The following is a 15,308-nucleotide window of genomic DNA, read 5'->3' as shown; positions in this document are numbered from 1 at the left end:
AATTGTAACTGAATTTGATTGGTTGGTTTGTGATGAATTGGTTGATGATTGAGTTGTTTGGGCCGGGGGCCGTGTTGGATTGGATGGGCTTGAGACCGTGATTGGTATATTGAGTTCTAGTTTTGTATAAAATATCTGACCGGTTCAGCATATAATTAATGAACCTATTCTTGGAATGGGATGATCATTTATACCGCGTAGGTAACTGCTTTCATGGTTGCGGTCTAGAAAAGTATGAAAAATCAAACTCTTACAGCATAGACTTAACTGAAGCTATATTTGGGACATGTTAGTCATTCATACTGTCTAGGAAAAACTTTTCAGATTTTACAAGAAAGGAAAAAGGTTTTGTTTAAACATATTTGAGAAATTTATCAAGTCTTCAAAAAGGGATTTTCTGGATTTCGAATGTGTACCCAAGGTTTTTGGGAAGACTTATAAGACGAGCAATGATCACTGTACTCTAAGAATAATTTTATTTTACGTATCTTGTTGTAGCAATTTATGTAAATCCTATAGTGAGAACAAGCGAGGACAACATTCTCACTCCCCTACAGGTTATTTCTTTTCAGGACATAGACGATGAAACTTCAGAAGAGTTATGTCTATTTTCTGTTTATTCGGTATTTTTGTATTATCTTAACTATTATTTTTCCCTCGCCTTTATCTTTATTAAGTTTGTAAGAGGGATAGGAAATTATGATATGTATGTTTGTAAGCTAATGTTATGTGTGTGTGTGTGTGTGTGTGTGTGTGTGTGTGTGTGTATATATATATTGTATCTGGTTTGTATGAACATGTATGTTTATGTTTTCAATGAAAATGTGTTTATGAAAGGTTATGCGGTTTTAAGTTTTAAACAGGCTCATATTTTACTATTAAATATTATAAGAGTCGTCGTAATACTCGAGCTATCAGAGTGGCGCAGCCAGAAGCGAGACATTTTGATAGTTAGGGTGTTACATTATGGTATCAGAGTGGTCTTTCCTGTAGAGCCTGAGGAATGGACCGATTATGCTTCAATTACATACTCTGAGCGTTTGTCATGTAATAGGTCTTGTTCAGATAACAAGAATTAGAGCTTTATGCACATGACGGTCTATTGATTAATGCCATTAGTCTTGCATTGCATAATTCCTGATATTAAGTTTGGCCGGCTTAATACTAGTGAGTTATGTATATAAAAGCACTAATGGGTTATCATAGATGATATACGAGTAATAGGTAACGCGATTCGAGGGTTTTGGGAATGTTAGAAACTATTTCTCGTGGTTACTCAGTTGTGTGCTTTGGATTCTGTTGGAGTCATGTGACTTATTGTTTCTTAACCTATCTTGATGTTCTTGTTGCCTTTTCTTTTGGAAAGCAGTTTGGTGTTTCCGATTCTTTTTTCTATTCATATGCATTCTTATTTGATCCTAAATTGCATATGCCGGTTTGAACTTCTTGGTGTATCTGTCTTTCTCTGTTTGAACTCTTTTTCTTGATCCATGTGATTTTCAACATGACTTTGAACTTGTCTTGATGTAGTGTGCCTTTTTATGTCCTTACTCCGAGTCCTTTTTAATAGAAATGGTGATTTAGTTTTTCTCTTAATTGACTGTATTTATAACCAATTTTCAAACTTTTATAAGATCGCTTTTGATTTAATATACACCTATCTATATAAAACTTTGAAAATTCCTTATGCAATTTAAAAACTATTTATTTCTAATACCTCACATGTTCTTTTACTGGTTTACAAAACTACACTTACTTTAAGTACAACTTGACTTTTCAAATAATTTTTCTACGGTTCCTATACGTAACTTTATTTGACAATGCACTTAGGTAATTTTTTATTCTTAAAAGAAAAGATTTTCGCTTTTATTCCAGTTAACTTTCGTTTGACAAATTGAATTTAATTTGGCATGATACATTATTTATGCATTCGTTGTTCTTTCGAAAATATTGGGTTCATACCTTTCCTCTCAAGTATGGGCTAATTCTTTAAGCTTTTGTTTCTATGGTTGTGATACTTGATTTTGTTTTTTACTATTCTTTTACTTTTATGAACATCACTATTAGTCTTAGTTTTCCCTTCTCTTGTAAATCTCATACTCATCTGAGTCAACTTGAATTTGTTTCTATCAAGTGTGTTGTTTGTCCTCTTAATTGTCCTTCTTTAGTTAAAGGTTCTTTCTTGAAAATTCACTGTTAATTGAGTTGTCTTTGCTGATGAGTTTTGCATTCTTTTGGACCAATGGAAAGCTTGTTTGGTGTCCCATGCTTCGTGGATCTTGTTTGAACTCCCTTGACTTAAGATCCTTTCTTGTTTGGTCTGACTTCTTTTTAAGTACATCTTAATATTCTTGAATGTTTTTATGTGATGGCAATTTCAAGTGTATTCTTAGAGTTTTGATGTGAACTTTTGAAACAAGTTTTGGATTCTCTTAAGAAATTTAAATCAATAAATTCTCGCTTAAAATTGCATCCATAGTTATTCTTTAAATTGACAAAGTTGTTTTGAAGTTGGCATGCACTGTTTTAAATAAAGTTTTGACACCGAATGATAAGCAAATTTTTACCTCGGAGTTTTCTTTTCTAAATAAAGTTTAACTTGTTCCATATTTGCTATAAAATTTTATACATGCTTGTTTGAATATAAACTTTGAGAATTCTTGAACAAACATTTGATTTTCTTACAACTTTGCCACAATTTCAGTGTATACCTTTATTTGATTGAGTACCTAAATGTCTTTCAGGATTTTCAAAATTGTTTGGCCTTAACTCAATTGATTTTCATTTTCCAAACCTCACCTATTATGTCTTTTACTTGGAAACTATTTGGACAAAATGCAGTTTAGTTTTCTTTTGACCTTATTACAGTCTTGATATATGTTTCTATCACCCTTTTGTGAAATGCGAGTTACATACCTTTCTTTTACCACATGAGGTGATCTTCCTTCAGCTTTTCATTCTTTATATTCGAATGTATTATGTGTACTTAATCATAAACTTTAAACCTTGAGGGTGCCTTCACTAGCTTTAGTTAACCTTCTTCTATGATTTTATACCTTTTTAACTCAGCTTGATTTAGTTTCAAACTACTCCCTTGCTTATCCTTTTTGAGTTCCTATCAGTTATCTCTGGTTCGGGAGTCATCCTTGAAGTTGTTAAACTGAATTTCTTTCCAATACTCCTCATTAATTGTACATCCTTGTTTACTTGTAGATTCAACAGTTCTTTCAAAATTCTGGCGGAGATTATCCTTATTGTTTGTCCTTCTTTTCAAAGTCTTTTATCCTTCTGAGTAAACTTGAGAATTGTTGTAATGTCATGTGCGATCTTAGGAATAGTAATGTGATGCGTTAGTTCTTTAAGAGTTGTTTGTGGATACGGAAGGTGAAGTAGTAAGTGTAACGTTATGCGAAGTTGTGGAAGTTTCGTTTCTCGCAGACAAGTTGTAGATGTTAGGCTTGCGAGCGGTTATGGAGTTGTGAAGTGATTGATGGAGTTGGAAAGTTGAAGTTCGAATGGGTAAGAGATGTGAGAGAACGTTATATTCGTTATTTTAGTACCAACTTGCCTTGTAGCCTTTTTGCCATGTTAACCACCGCTTTGCTTTATGGACGCCTATCTTGACTTGCACCCTATTTTATTTCTCCAAGCTTTTGTAAAGTTTTGAAACTATATAACCTTCTTGCATCGAGCCTATCTTTATCTTCTACCTTGCACTATAATTCCCCTTATATTTGAATCTTATGGATATCAGGTATTTGAACTTATATATATACATATATATGTTAAGATCTCTTACGTTTCTTAAAAAGTATTTAAATAGTAGATCACTAAGGCTATGTACTATCTTATGCATTATTTTAATTTTCGAGAATGAAAATTTTTATAAGGTGGGTAGAATGTAAGACCCAAAACTTTTGAAAAGTCTTATTATGATCAAAGTTCAAATCATATAGTTATCTACAATTTTAATTTCAGAAATTATTTTATTAAAGATAATTAAGGCAAGTTTTGATTAATTGAATTTGAAACAAATTAAGATTATTATCCAATTTTATCCTTATTGAATTATTTTCTATAATTAAATTATAGAGTTGGTAGTTGTGAAATAATAATAATTTTATATGATTTGGACTAAATAATTAATATTTTAATATATTAATACTGCAATTTTGGAAAATAGAGAAATTAATTATATTATTTCTAATTTTTTGATTTAAACATTTTATTAAAAATAATTTGTAAAATTGATGAACAAATAGTATTTTTATACATTATTATTGTTGGGTTAAGATTTATTTCTAATTACTGTATTATCCCTATTTTATTTGAAATTACTAAACTAACCCTAACCCTAATTTTCTCACACATTCACCCCACCAAAACCCTTAAACCAGCTGCCAAAACCCTAACCCAATTACCCCTTTCCCTTAACCCAACAGCACACACACACACGAAGAGGAGGGTGAGAGGAACAGAGAAGACACAGCGCAGAAAGGAGAAGGAGACCGCCCAGCTCGTCGCCATCGCGCCGCTCAGGGCCACCGCCTCGCCATAGCCTCCCTCATCTCATTGTCATCGCCTAGCTGCCCGCCATCATCATCGCTGGTGCTAACGCAGAACGGGAGGAGAGAGCATGCGCGTGGGGAAAGAGAAGAAGCCACTACCCTGCGTCTGTCGTCATCTTCGTGGGTTAGTGTCACCGCCGTCGTCCATGGGTGACATCGAAGAGAGAGTTCGTAACGAGAGAAGAGGCATGCTGTCGTTTGGAGACGCGAGTCCATTTGCCGTCACCGTAGCGAATGGCGTCGCCATTGCTGTCACGTCTAGCTGCTGCTGCCACATGGCCCTTCGCCACTGCTGGAGGTGAGTTACCGGAGCCCTCTGCCACCAGAAACCAAAATCCGAGCTACCCAGGAAACCACCAGTAGAACCACTGCTCTTTTGGGTAAGCTTCCCCCCTGTTTCTGCTTCCTTGTTCTACCAATTTATTTCTACTTTGAAGCTTGTCACTGAAAGTGATTATTGTAAATTTCCAAGCCGCTGCCCAGCCACCGTCAAGCCAGGTCCGCCGTCGCCGTTGTGACGTGCCGAGAGGGAGGCAGCCTGCGGATAGGAAGAGAGACGTGATGGGCCTGTCCTGAGCTGCTTCTTTCTTGTTTCTCGTTGCGGTAAGAGTTACATTATGGGACCCTTGAAAATCTGCACTTGGTTATATTTGGGTAGAAATCCTAAGGTTTTGATAACGTAGGGCTGAGTTCGAGTTATTGCATGTCGCAGTTAGAGCTGTTGTTGCTGTTACGAGTAGTTGGAGCTGAGGCTGCCTCTGCCGCCAGGAACACTCTGCCGGTGAGGGTTTTAAATTTGTGATTTCTGTCATTTTGGGTTTCGAGAAGGTTTTGATGCTGGGTGGTTATTATAGCTGATCCACTGGAGCTTCTGGCTACTACCAGAGCTGTTGCTGGGTCGGTTCAGAATCGCAGCTGTCTCATTGTGTTATTTTGGTAAGTATGTTTTGGAAAGCCTCGCGTTAGTATTCTGTTGTGTTTGGTTAATGTATATGAATTTTGGTAGCGTGGGGTTGAGTCCTAATTATTATATGTTGCGATTAGAGTCGTAGTGGTTGTTGAGAACGCAAGTGGAGCTGAGGTTTTGGTTGCAGTCGATTCGGGTCAAGACGAAAGGAGTCAGTTGACGATTTTGGGTTGTGGTTTCGACGAGTCGAGGTAGGAACTTTTTATACAAATTAATTTATTTTAAATTGAAAATTGTTATAAATAGATATGCTGTGCAAAACGTATTTCTGGGGATTATATGAGTCTAATGAATTGTCTGATTTTGTCTTGAATGAATATGGTTGCCTGTTTAATTGGGATAATGTCTGCTTTGATAAATTGGAGATTTCTGGATTTGGTTGATTGAAATGATTTTTGATAATCTAAAGTTTGCGTTTTTTTTTTTTGGAAACTGATATGATCTTGAACTTGTTGGAAAGAGTTGAGGATTGGTTTGGTTGGGATGCGGATAGGGTGGCAAAGCCCAAGTTTTAGGGGAAATGCTGCTAAAATTTCTATAAAATCTGAGACTTTATTTGACACGGTATTTTAAAAAGGGAATGGGTTATGCCTTAAAACTGTATTACCAATAAATGAATTAATTTTGAACCCCTTTATTAAGAAAATTATTATATTTTGAAGGTGAACTATTTTAGAAGAGAACCATGTTCTAAAGTCGATTTAAAGATGAAAATAATTAAGTTTGGAATTTGATCAAATAAGCAAATTTGTAGGAGTTTTAATGAAGTTCGATTAACTAATTTCACTTTACAACATTTTAAGAAAAGGTTGAAGTATTTTCTAAAACTTTGATTTAGTGAAACTAAAACACTTTCCGAGCCTTTGGGAACCAATTTAAGAATGAAACAAAAAATTGGTGTTTGGTTTAAATGTTATAATTGCTATTGATTGTGTTTGAACTACATTAATTGTAATTGTGTTTGATTGGTTGGTTTGTGATGAATTGGTTGATGATTGAGTTGTTTGGGCTGGGGGCCGTGTTGGATTGGATGGGATTGAGGCCGTGATTGGTATATTGAGTTCTACTTCTGTATAAAGTATCTGACCGGTTCAGCATAGATTTAATGAATCTATGCTTGGAACGGGATGATCATTTATACCGCATAGGTAGCTGCTTTCATGGTTGCGGTCTAGAAAAGTATGAAAAATCAAACTCTTACAGCATAGACTTAACTGAAGCTATGTTTGGGACATGTTGGTCATTCATACTGTCTAGGAAAAACTTTTCAGATTTTACAAGAAAAGAAAAAGGTTTTGTTTAAACATATTTGTTAAATTTATCCAGTCTTCAAAAAGGGATTTTCTGGATTTCGAATGTGTACCTAAGGTTTTTCGGAAGACTCATAAGACGAGCGATGATCACTGTACTCTAAGAATAATTTTATTTTACGTATCTTGTTATAGCAATTTCTGTAAATCCTATAGTGAGAACAAGCGAGGACGACGTTCTCACTCTCCTACAGGTTATTCCTTTTTAGGACATAGACGACGAAGCTTCAGAAGAGTTATGTCCATTTTCTGTTTATTCAGCATTTTTGTATTATCTTAGCTATTATTTTTTCCTCGCCTTTATCTTTATTAAGTTTGTAAGAGGGATAGAAAATTATGATATGTATGTTTGTAAGCTAGTGTTATATATATATCTTAAGGTATTGTATCTGGTTTCTATGTACATGTATGTTTATGTTTTTAACGAAAAGGTGTTTATGAAAGGTTATTCGGTTTTAAGTTTTAAACATGTTTATATTTTAGTATTAAATATTATAAGAGTCGTGTAATACTGGAGCTATCAGAATAGCGCAGTCGGAAGCGTGACATTTTGATAATTAGGGTGTCACAATAATTTAATTGAAAAGTAAAAAAAAGGAAAGAAAACTAAATAATGAAAGGAGAAAATTTTTTCTTGGTAATAGCCATCAAATTTGATGGTGGCAGGAAAGGAAGACAAACAACCTCATATTACAGGAGATTTGCATAATAGAGGTTCGCTTATAAATTAAAAAATTTTCATATTATTTTTATCAATTCAATCCAATAAAAGTAATCGAAACATTTTAGTTTCTTTGAGATTTTTTCTCCTTTTTCTTTGAGAGGTATTCTCCCTTTTATTTACTAGAAGAATGTATTCTTTTGTTAAGAAAGAGTGTTGTTGTAATCTCTGTGATAGAAAAAAATTGTAATTCTCAAAGATAGCTATTCAATCATTTTCATATTTTATATAGACATCTCTATATTTTAGTTGCGTCATTTGTTTGGTACCTAATAGTGGTATCAAAGTCAATGGTTGCTAATTAATAATTTTATTTTTCTGCTTCGAGTTACCACATATTAAAAAAAAGGCAATAAAGTATGAGATTTAAAAATTCATTGGGAGTAATTTTTCTTTGTGGAAATTGAAAATAAAAGTAATTATGAGGAAAGAAAATTGCGTGACAGCAATTAAAGGTAGACCCACTGGGATTACAAATAAAAAAGAAAGGAGATAGATTACAATCCTGTTGCAAACCTACATTTGGCACCAGGTGATTCAGTTGTCAAGTGTAATAAAGATTAAGACAGCAAAGAAAATTTGGGATATTCTCCCCAAATTATATGAAGTCAAGTCACTTCACAACAAGATATGTTTAAAAGGAAGACTTTATACTCTTCGAATGAGTGAATTTACATCGGCAACGAATCACATCAATAATATAAATATGTTATTTTCCCAACTTTCGTCATTGGATTACAACATAGAAGAAAATGAACGCACCGATCTTCTATTTCAAAGTCTACTAAATTCATATGACCATCTCATCATTAACTTAACTAATAATATTTTGACAAATTATCTTTTCTTTGATGAAATGGTTGCTGTGATTCTTGAAGAAGAATCCAGGCGCAAGAATAAGAAAAATAGATTAGAGACCTCAAAGTAAGCAAAGGCGATGTTGATGATGAGAGAGAGATTAGTGGGGTGTGGTTTCAGTGGGAGCCAAAATAAACCAAAGTCACGAGGAAAGAAGCAATTTAATGCTACAATTGTGACAAGAGAAAGCACTTGAAGAAAGATTGTCGGAATAAGAAGAGTATAGAGAAGGTTCCAAAAGGATCAAGTTCTCAAAGATGTGTTGTGAGTACCTCTGATGATGGAAAAATCCTGTATAGTTAATGAGCGGATAATTTATACGCTTTTTGGCATTGTTTTTAGGTAGTTTTTAGTAAGTTCAAGCTACTTTTAGGGATATTTTCATTAGTTTTTATGTTAAATTTATATTTCTGGACTTTACTATGAGTTTGTGTGTTTTTCTGTGATTTCAGGTAATTTCTGACTGAAATTGAGGGACTTGAGCAAAACTCTGAAAAAGGCTGACAAAAGGACTGCTGATGCTGTTGGAATCTGACCTCCCTGCACTCAAAATAGATTTTCTGGAGCTACAGAACTCCAAATGGCGCGCTCTTAACGGCGTTGGAAAGTAGACATCCAGAGCTTTCCAGAAATATATAATAGTTTATACTTTATTCGGAAATTGACGACGTAACTTGGCGTTGAACGCCAAGTACATGCTGCTGTCTGGAGTTAAACGCCAGAAAAACGTCATGATCCAGAGTTGAACGCCCAAAACATGTTATAACTTGGAGTTCAACTCCAAAAGAAGCCTCAGCTCGTGGATAGACCAAGCTTAGCCCAAACATACACCAAGTGGGCCCCGGAAGTGGATTTATGCATCAATTACTTACTCATGTAAACCCTAGTAGCTAGTTTATTATAAATAGGACTTTTTACTAGTGTATTAGACATCTTGGGATGATTAGTTCTCAGATCATGGGGGCTGGCCATTCGGCCATGCCTGAACCTTTCACTTATGTATTTTCAACGGTGAAGTTTCTGCACACCATAGATTAAGGGTGTGGAGCTCTGCTATACCTCAAGTTTCAATACAATTATTATTACTTTCTATTCAATTCTCTTTTATTCTTATTCCAAGATATACGTTGCACAATACTTTAATGAATGTGATGATCTGTGACACTCATCATCATTCTCACCTATGAACGCGCGTGATTGACAACCACTTCCGTTCTACCTTAGGCCGGGCGCATATCTCTTAGATTCCCCAACAGAATCTTCGTGGTATAAGTTAGATAGATGGCAGCATTCATGAGGATCCGGAAAGTCTAAACCTTGTCTATGGTATTCCGAGTAGGATTCTGGGATTGAATGACTGTGACGAGCTTCAAACTCCTGAAGGCTGGGCATGATGACAAACGCAAAAGAATCAAGGGATTCTATTCCAACCTGATTGAGAACCGACAGATGATTAGCCGTGCTGTGACAGAACATAAGACCATTTTCACTGAGAGGATGGGATGTAGCCATTGACAACGGTGATGCCCTACATACAGCTTGCCATGGAAAGGAGTAAGAAGGACTGGATGAAAGCAATGAGAAAGTAGAGATTCAAGAGGAGCACAGCATCTCCATACGCCTATCTGAAATTCCCACTATTAATTTACATAAGTATTTCTATCCCTTTTTATTTTCTATTTATTATTAATTTTCGAAACCCATAAACCAATTTAATCTGCTTAACTGAGATTTACAAGGTGACCATAGCTTGCTTCATACCAACAATCTCTGTGGGATCGACCCTTACTCACGTAAGGTATTACTTGGATGACCCAGTACACTTGCTGGTTAAGCTGAATGAAGTTGTGATCATAAATTCCAATAGAGCCAATTTTTAAATCTCATGCAAATACAAAAAGGGTCACAATTTTGTCCACCAATAGTGAAGCAACAATATGTTCTAAAGGCAGTAAATAGCTCACTGGTGTTGGATTGTTGATTCAGGAACAACCTATCACATGACTTCTCATCGTGATTGGTTTTGTACATATGAACCTGTCATGGAAGGTTCTGTGTTCATGGGAAACGATCATGCCTTAGAAATTGTTAGAATGAGTACTGTAAAAATAAAAATGTTTGATTGTTCTATTTGTTCACTTCAAGGGATAAGACACGTAAAAGACTTGAAGAAGAATTTGTTGTCAATTGGGAAACTAGATGAACTTGGTTGCAAAACCCATATTAAAGGTGAGATCTTAAAAATTTTTAAAGGTGTTCTTGTGGTAATAAAAACAGAAAAGATTATAGCAAATCTATACATACTTATAGGAGATACTTTATAAGAGGCAGAGGCATCCGTTGCTTCAGCAAGTCAAGAAGAAATGATGATGACATGGCGTCATAAATTGAACCACATCTCAGAATGAGGTTTAAAGATTCTTGTAGAATGTAATCTCATTCCCAGACTCAAATTAGTAAACTTATCGTTTTGTAAGCACTGCGTTACAAGCAAGCAACATAGATTAACGTTTGGTAGATCGACTGCTTGAAGTAAGCAGATACTGAAATTGATTCGTTCTTATATATGAGAGTCACCAAAGCTATTCCTAGGAGTTTATAGATGTATCCGATCAAGAAGAAGTCAGACGTGTTTGCAATGTTCAAGGAGTTCAAAACAAAGTTAGAACTTGAATTTGGAAAGAAGATCAAGTATTTAAGGACAAATAATAGAGGACAATATATTGATGGTGATTTTCTAACATTTTGCAAGTAAGCAGGTTTTCAATGACAATTCACAGTTGCATACACGCTTCAGCAAAATAATGTAGCAGAGTGAATGAATAGGACTTTCATACAAAGAGCACGAGTTGTGTTGCAAACTACATGTTTAGCCAAGTCTCTTTCTGTTAAAACTTGTTATGTGATAAACTGATCACCATCAACCTCAATTAGGTTGAAGACACCAATGGAGATGTGGCAAGGCAAGCCACCTAATTATTCTTCTTTACATTTATTTGGTTGTTCTGTGTACGTGATGTATAATTTTCAGGAAAGAACAAAGCTGGACCCAAAGTCTAGAAAATATATATTCACAGGTTATGCTGATGGTGTTAAGGGGTATTGCGTGTGAGATCCCACTGTCCGCAAAGTAGTTATCAGCAGAGATGTGATATTCGTAGAAGATGAATTACAAAGAGAATAAGAAAATTACGGTACTATTAAAGAATAATTGTTAGAAAATTATTAATGTTCTAATCTAATTATGGGCAAAAGATATATCAATCATAATCATAGAATTGAGCTATTTAACATTAAATAACTTATATAATGGTAATCTCATTTATTGTCATAAATGTTGAATTGAATAAGTCATTGTTACTTTTGATTTGGAATTAAATAAGATCAAAACCAGATATACTATTTTATTTGGACTTTATAGTTTAATGGATGCCACACTCAAACATAAATAGTAACTTTAGAGTTTTGGTCTCCAACACATTAAAGCCACCTACGTAGCTCTTTTTCCAATAGAGGAGTTATTATTTAGGCCTATTAGGGATATAGAAGGATTTGGTTGAGAGAGATCAAAGAACCAAACTCCTCTAATCATGCTCATGAATTCAGGTACGCTTATGGTCTCAGTTATATCTTTCTCAATAATTTAACATGGATGGTCTTGGGGTTAAGGAGTTCTAAGAATTTCCAACAATAGTCAAGGTTCAAATCGATGAGAAATGCAATCTCAGGTAGACAGTTTCTATGGGGGGTAGGCCTCCCAAAAGGTAACGAAGGCGTGAAAAAGTTTCCTCGAACCAGACGGAGATTGGCCCTCGAGTGCAAAGGCAGAAGGGAGCTTGACTGTAAGATCTATCCATTGAGCAGGGACAAAAATCAGCCTTAGTGATCCGACGGTGCCGAGTGGAAGGGCCGTCGCTCAACGGATAAAAGTTACTCTAGGGATAACAGGCTTATCATCCTCCCGAACCAACTACTGATCATCGCCTTGGTAAGCTATTACCTCACCAACTAGCTAATCAGACGCGATCCCCTCCTCGGACGGATTCCTCAGAAAAGGTGATTTTTCTGAAATAGAATCAGAACATGAAGAACAAGAACCAGAGGCCAATGACATAGAAGTTCATCGATCCACTTGACAAAGAAAAATACCATGATAGCAGTCAAATTATGTTTTGGCAACCTTGATGCATATTGTCTTTTGATATAAGAAGGAGAGCCAATAACTTTTATGGAGCCTATGCGCGATTTAAATTCTTCTATATGAATAACAGCAATACAAGAAGAAATCGAGGCATTACATAGGAACCATACTTGAAAACTTGTATTTCCAGTAGATCTAAAAGCTATTGATAACAAATGGGTTTACAAGATCAAGTGATATAGTAATGATCTAGAGGAACGATATCATGCAAGATTGACTATCAAAGGATATGCTTAGAAAGAAGATGTTGACTTCAATGATATATTTTTTCAGTAGTGAGACTAACTACTATCAGAATAATTTTGGCTGTATGTGTTGTATTTGATTTACATTTAGAGCAATTAGATGTAAAAACTATTTTTCTTCATGAAAAACTTGAAAAAGAGATATATATGCTCCAATTAAAAAGTTTTAAAGAACAAGAAAAAGAAAATTTGATTTGCAGGTTAACTAAATCTTTATACGGTCTAAAATAGGCTCTAAGGTGTTGGTACAAGAGATTTGATTCTTTCATTATTAGCCTTGGATACAAGAGACTTAGTTCAGATCATTTTACTTATTACAAGAGGTTTGGTGATAATGATTTCATCATTTTACTGTTGTATTTGGGTGACATATTGGTGGTAAACTCCAACAAAGATCAAATCCAATCATTGAAGGCACAATTAGCTAGGGAGTTTGATATGAAGGACTTAGGATTAGCAAACAAGATTTTAGGGACATGCAAATTCATTGAGACAAAAATGATAGGAAGATTTGGCTATCTCAAGAATTTAAGACAATTTCAACCCCACTTCCTATCAATTTTAAAGTATCCTCAGGTATGTCCCTTGGTAGTGAAGCAGAGAGAATGAAAATGACTTGAGTACTGTATGCATCAATGGTGGAAAGCCTTATGTATGTCATAATCTGTACAAGGCCAGATATTGGTCAAGTAGTTAAAGTGGTAAGTCAATTTATGACAAATCCCAATAAAGAGTATTGAAATAATGCTAAGAAGATCCTAAGATACATGAAATGGATCTTAAATGTTACATTATATTTTAGAGGATCAGAACTCATTGTCAATAAATATGTTAATTCAGACTTTGCAGGTGATCTTGACAAACGAAAATCTACTACAGGCTATGTGTTTGTACTTGCAAGAGGCGTTGTGAGTTGGCTATCTAAGTTACAAACTATTGTAGCTCTATCTACTACAAAAGTTAAATATATAACAGCTACACAAGCATGCAAGGAAGCTATTTAGATCCAAAAGTTAATGGAAGAACTCGGGCATAAGCAACAAAAGATTCTTGTGTATTGTGACAGTTCGAGTGCCTTGCACATTGTAAGGAATCTTATCTTTCATTCAAGGACAAAATACATTGGAGTACAATATTACTTTGTTCGAGAAGTAGTAGAATAAGGGAGTGTGGATATGTAAAAAATTCAAACTAAAGATAACCTAGTAGATATTATGACAAAATTAATCAACACTAATAAGTTTGAATGGTGCAGATTCTACTATGATCTATTGGATACATGAGTAATATAGATTTATAAAATTTACCAAAATTAACTTTAAGTGAGAGATTGTAAATTTAGTAATAATTTTATAGAAAAGCAAAAAAAAAAAGGAAAGAAAACTAAATAATGAAAGAAGAAAAATACTCTTCGGTAATAAATATCAAATTTTGATGGTAGAAGGAGAAAAAGACTAACAACCTCATGTTATAGGTTATTTATGTAACAGATGTTTGCTTATAAATTAAAAACTTTCTCATATTATTTTCATCAAATCAATCCAATAAGAGCAATAGAAACATTTTAGTTTCTGAGATTTTTCTCTTTTTTTTAAGTGATATTCTCCTATCTATTTAGAGATAAGTGTATTTTCCTTTTGCGAAGATGGAGTGTTATTGTAATATTTTTGTTATAAAAAGAAGTTGTAATTCTCAAAGATAGCTATTCAATTATTTTGATATTTTATACAAATTTCTAAGTTTTTATCTCTTACTTTAGCTGTGTCATATGTCTGGTACCTAACATCATCTCACTTCACTTCACTCCTCCTCGTTGCACCATTGTTCTACTTCTCTCTTTCTCGGTCTATCGTCGTTTGTCATTCATTGTGCTCACCACTGCTCCTCGCTAAGTGCTTCTCCTTGATCGTTGCTGCTCATTGCCGCTTGTCCCTGCTCCATGCTTGCATCCTCACCGTTTTGTAGTTTTCTCCTTATGTTTATGTTTCTTCAATGCAGATTTTCTTCTGTTTCATTTCACTTTTGCTTCATTGCTTCTGTTTCTACTATTAAAAATATTTATTTTTAATTTTTGGAATGTATACCTGTGTTAGTATTGTGGTGGGTGCAATAAATATATTTTAGTGTAAATATTGATGTTAAATCAGTTTTTATTTTGTTGTATTTTTTTATTTTGTTGTATTTTTTTATTTTGTTGATTCTCTGTTTTTTGTAATGCATATCTATTTTTGGCTACTTTTACTTTCTTTGACTTTTTTATTTTTTATATTTTAAAAATCTTTTTATTACTTTTGAGATTTTTTATTTTTTATTTTTTAACCGGATATATCCAATACCTTATCTGATATGTAACCTTATGGATTGGATTTGAGCCTAAAAGACGCAATTATTATATTTGATTCGATCCAATAACATTAATGTGAATCAAATCGAAATTA

The 15,308-nt window shown here is 34.3% G+C and overlaps 1 long non-coding RNA gene across 4 annotated transcripts; it reads left to right on the top strand.

The window, feature by feature from the left end:
- The first annotated feature begins 4,425 nt into the window (after positions 1-4,425).
- Positions 4,426-7,273, top strand: LOC130948219 (uncharacterized). Of its 4 annotated transcripts, XR_009072981.1 has the most exons (5): positions 4,426-4,948; positions 5,041-5,171; positions 5,281-5,349; positions 5,423-5,504; positions 5,613-7,273. It is a non-coding gene; the product is annotated as an uncharacterized LOC130948219 (long non-coding RNA). The 4 variants fall into 4 exon arrangements; XR_009072980.1 differs by having other exon boundaries at positions 5,052-5,171; positions 5,281-5,504; XR_009072979.1 differs by having other exon boundaries at positions 5,281-5,504.
- Positions 7,274-15,308: the final 8,035 nt, after the last annotated feature.

The sequence above is a fragment of the Arachis stenosperma genome, chromosome 9 (genome assembly GCF_014773155.1).
Source record: "Arachis stenosperma cultivar V10309 chromosome 9, arast.V10309.gnm1.PFL2, whole genome shotgun sequence".
Classification (NCBI taxonomy): domain Eukaryota; kingdom Viridiplantae; phylum Streptophyta; class Magnoliopsida; order Fabales; family Fabaceae; genus Arachis; species Arachis stenosperma.
This window is presented reverse-complemented; position numbering and strand designations above follow the sequence as displayed.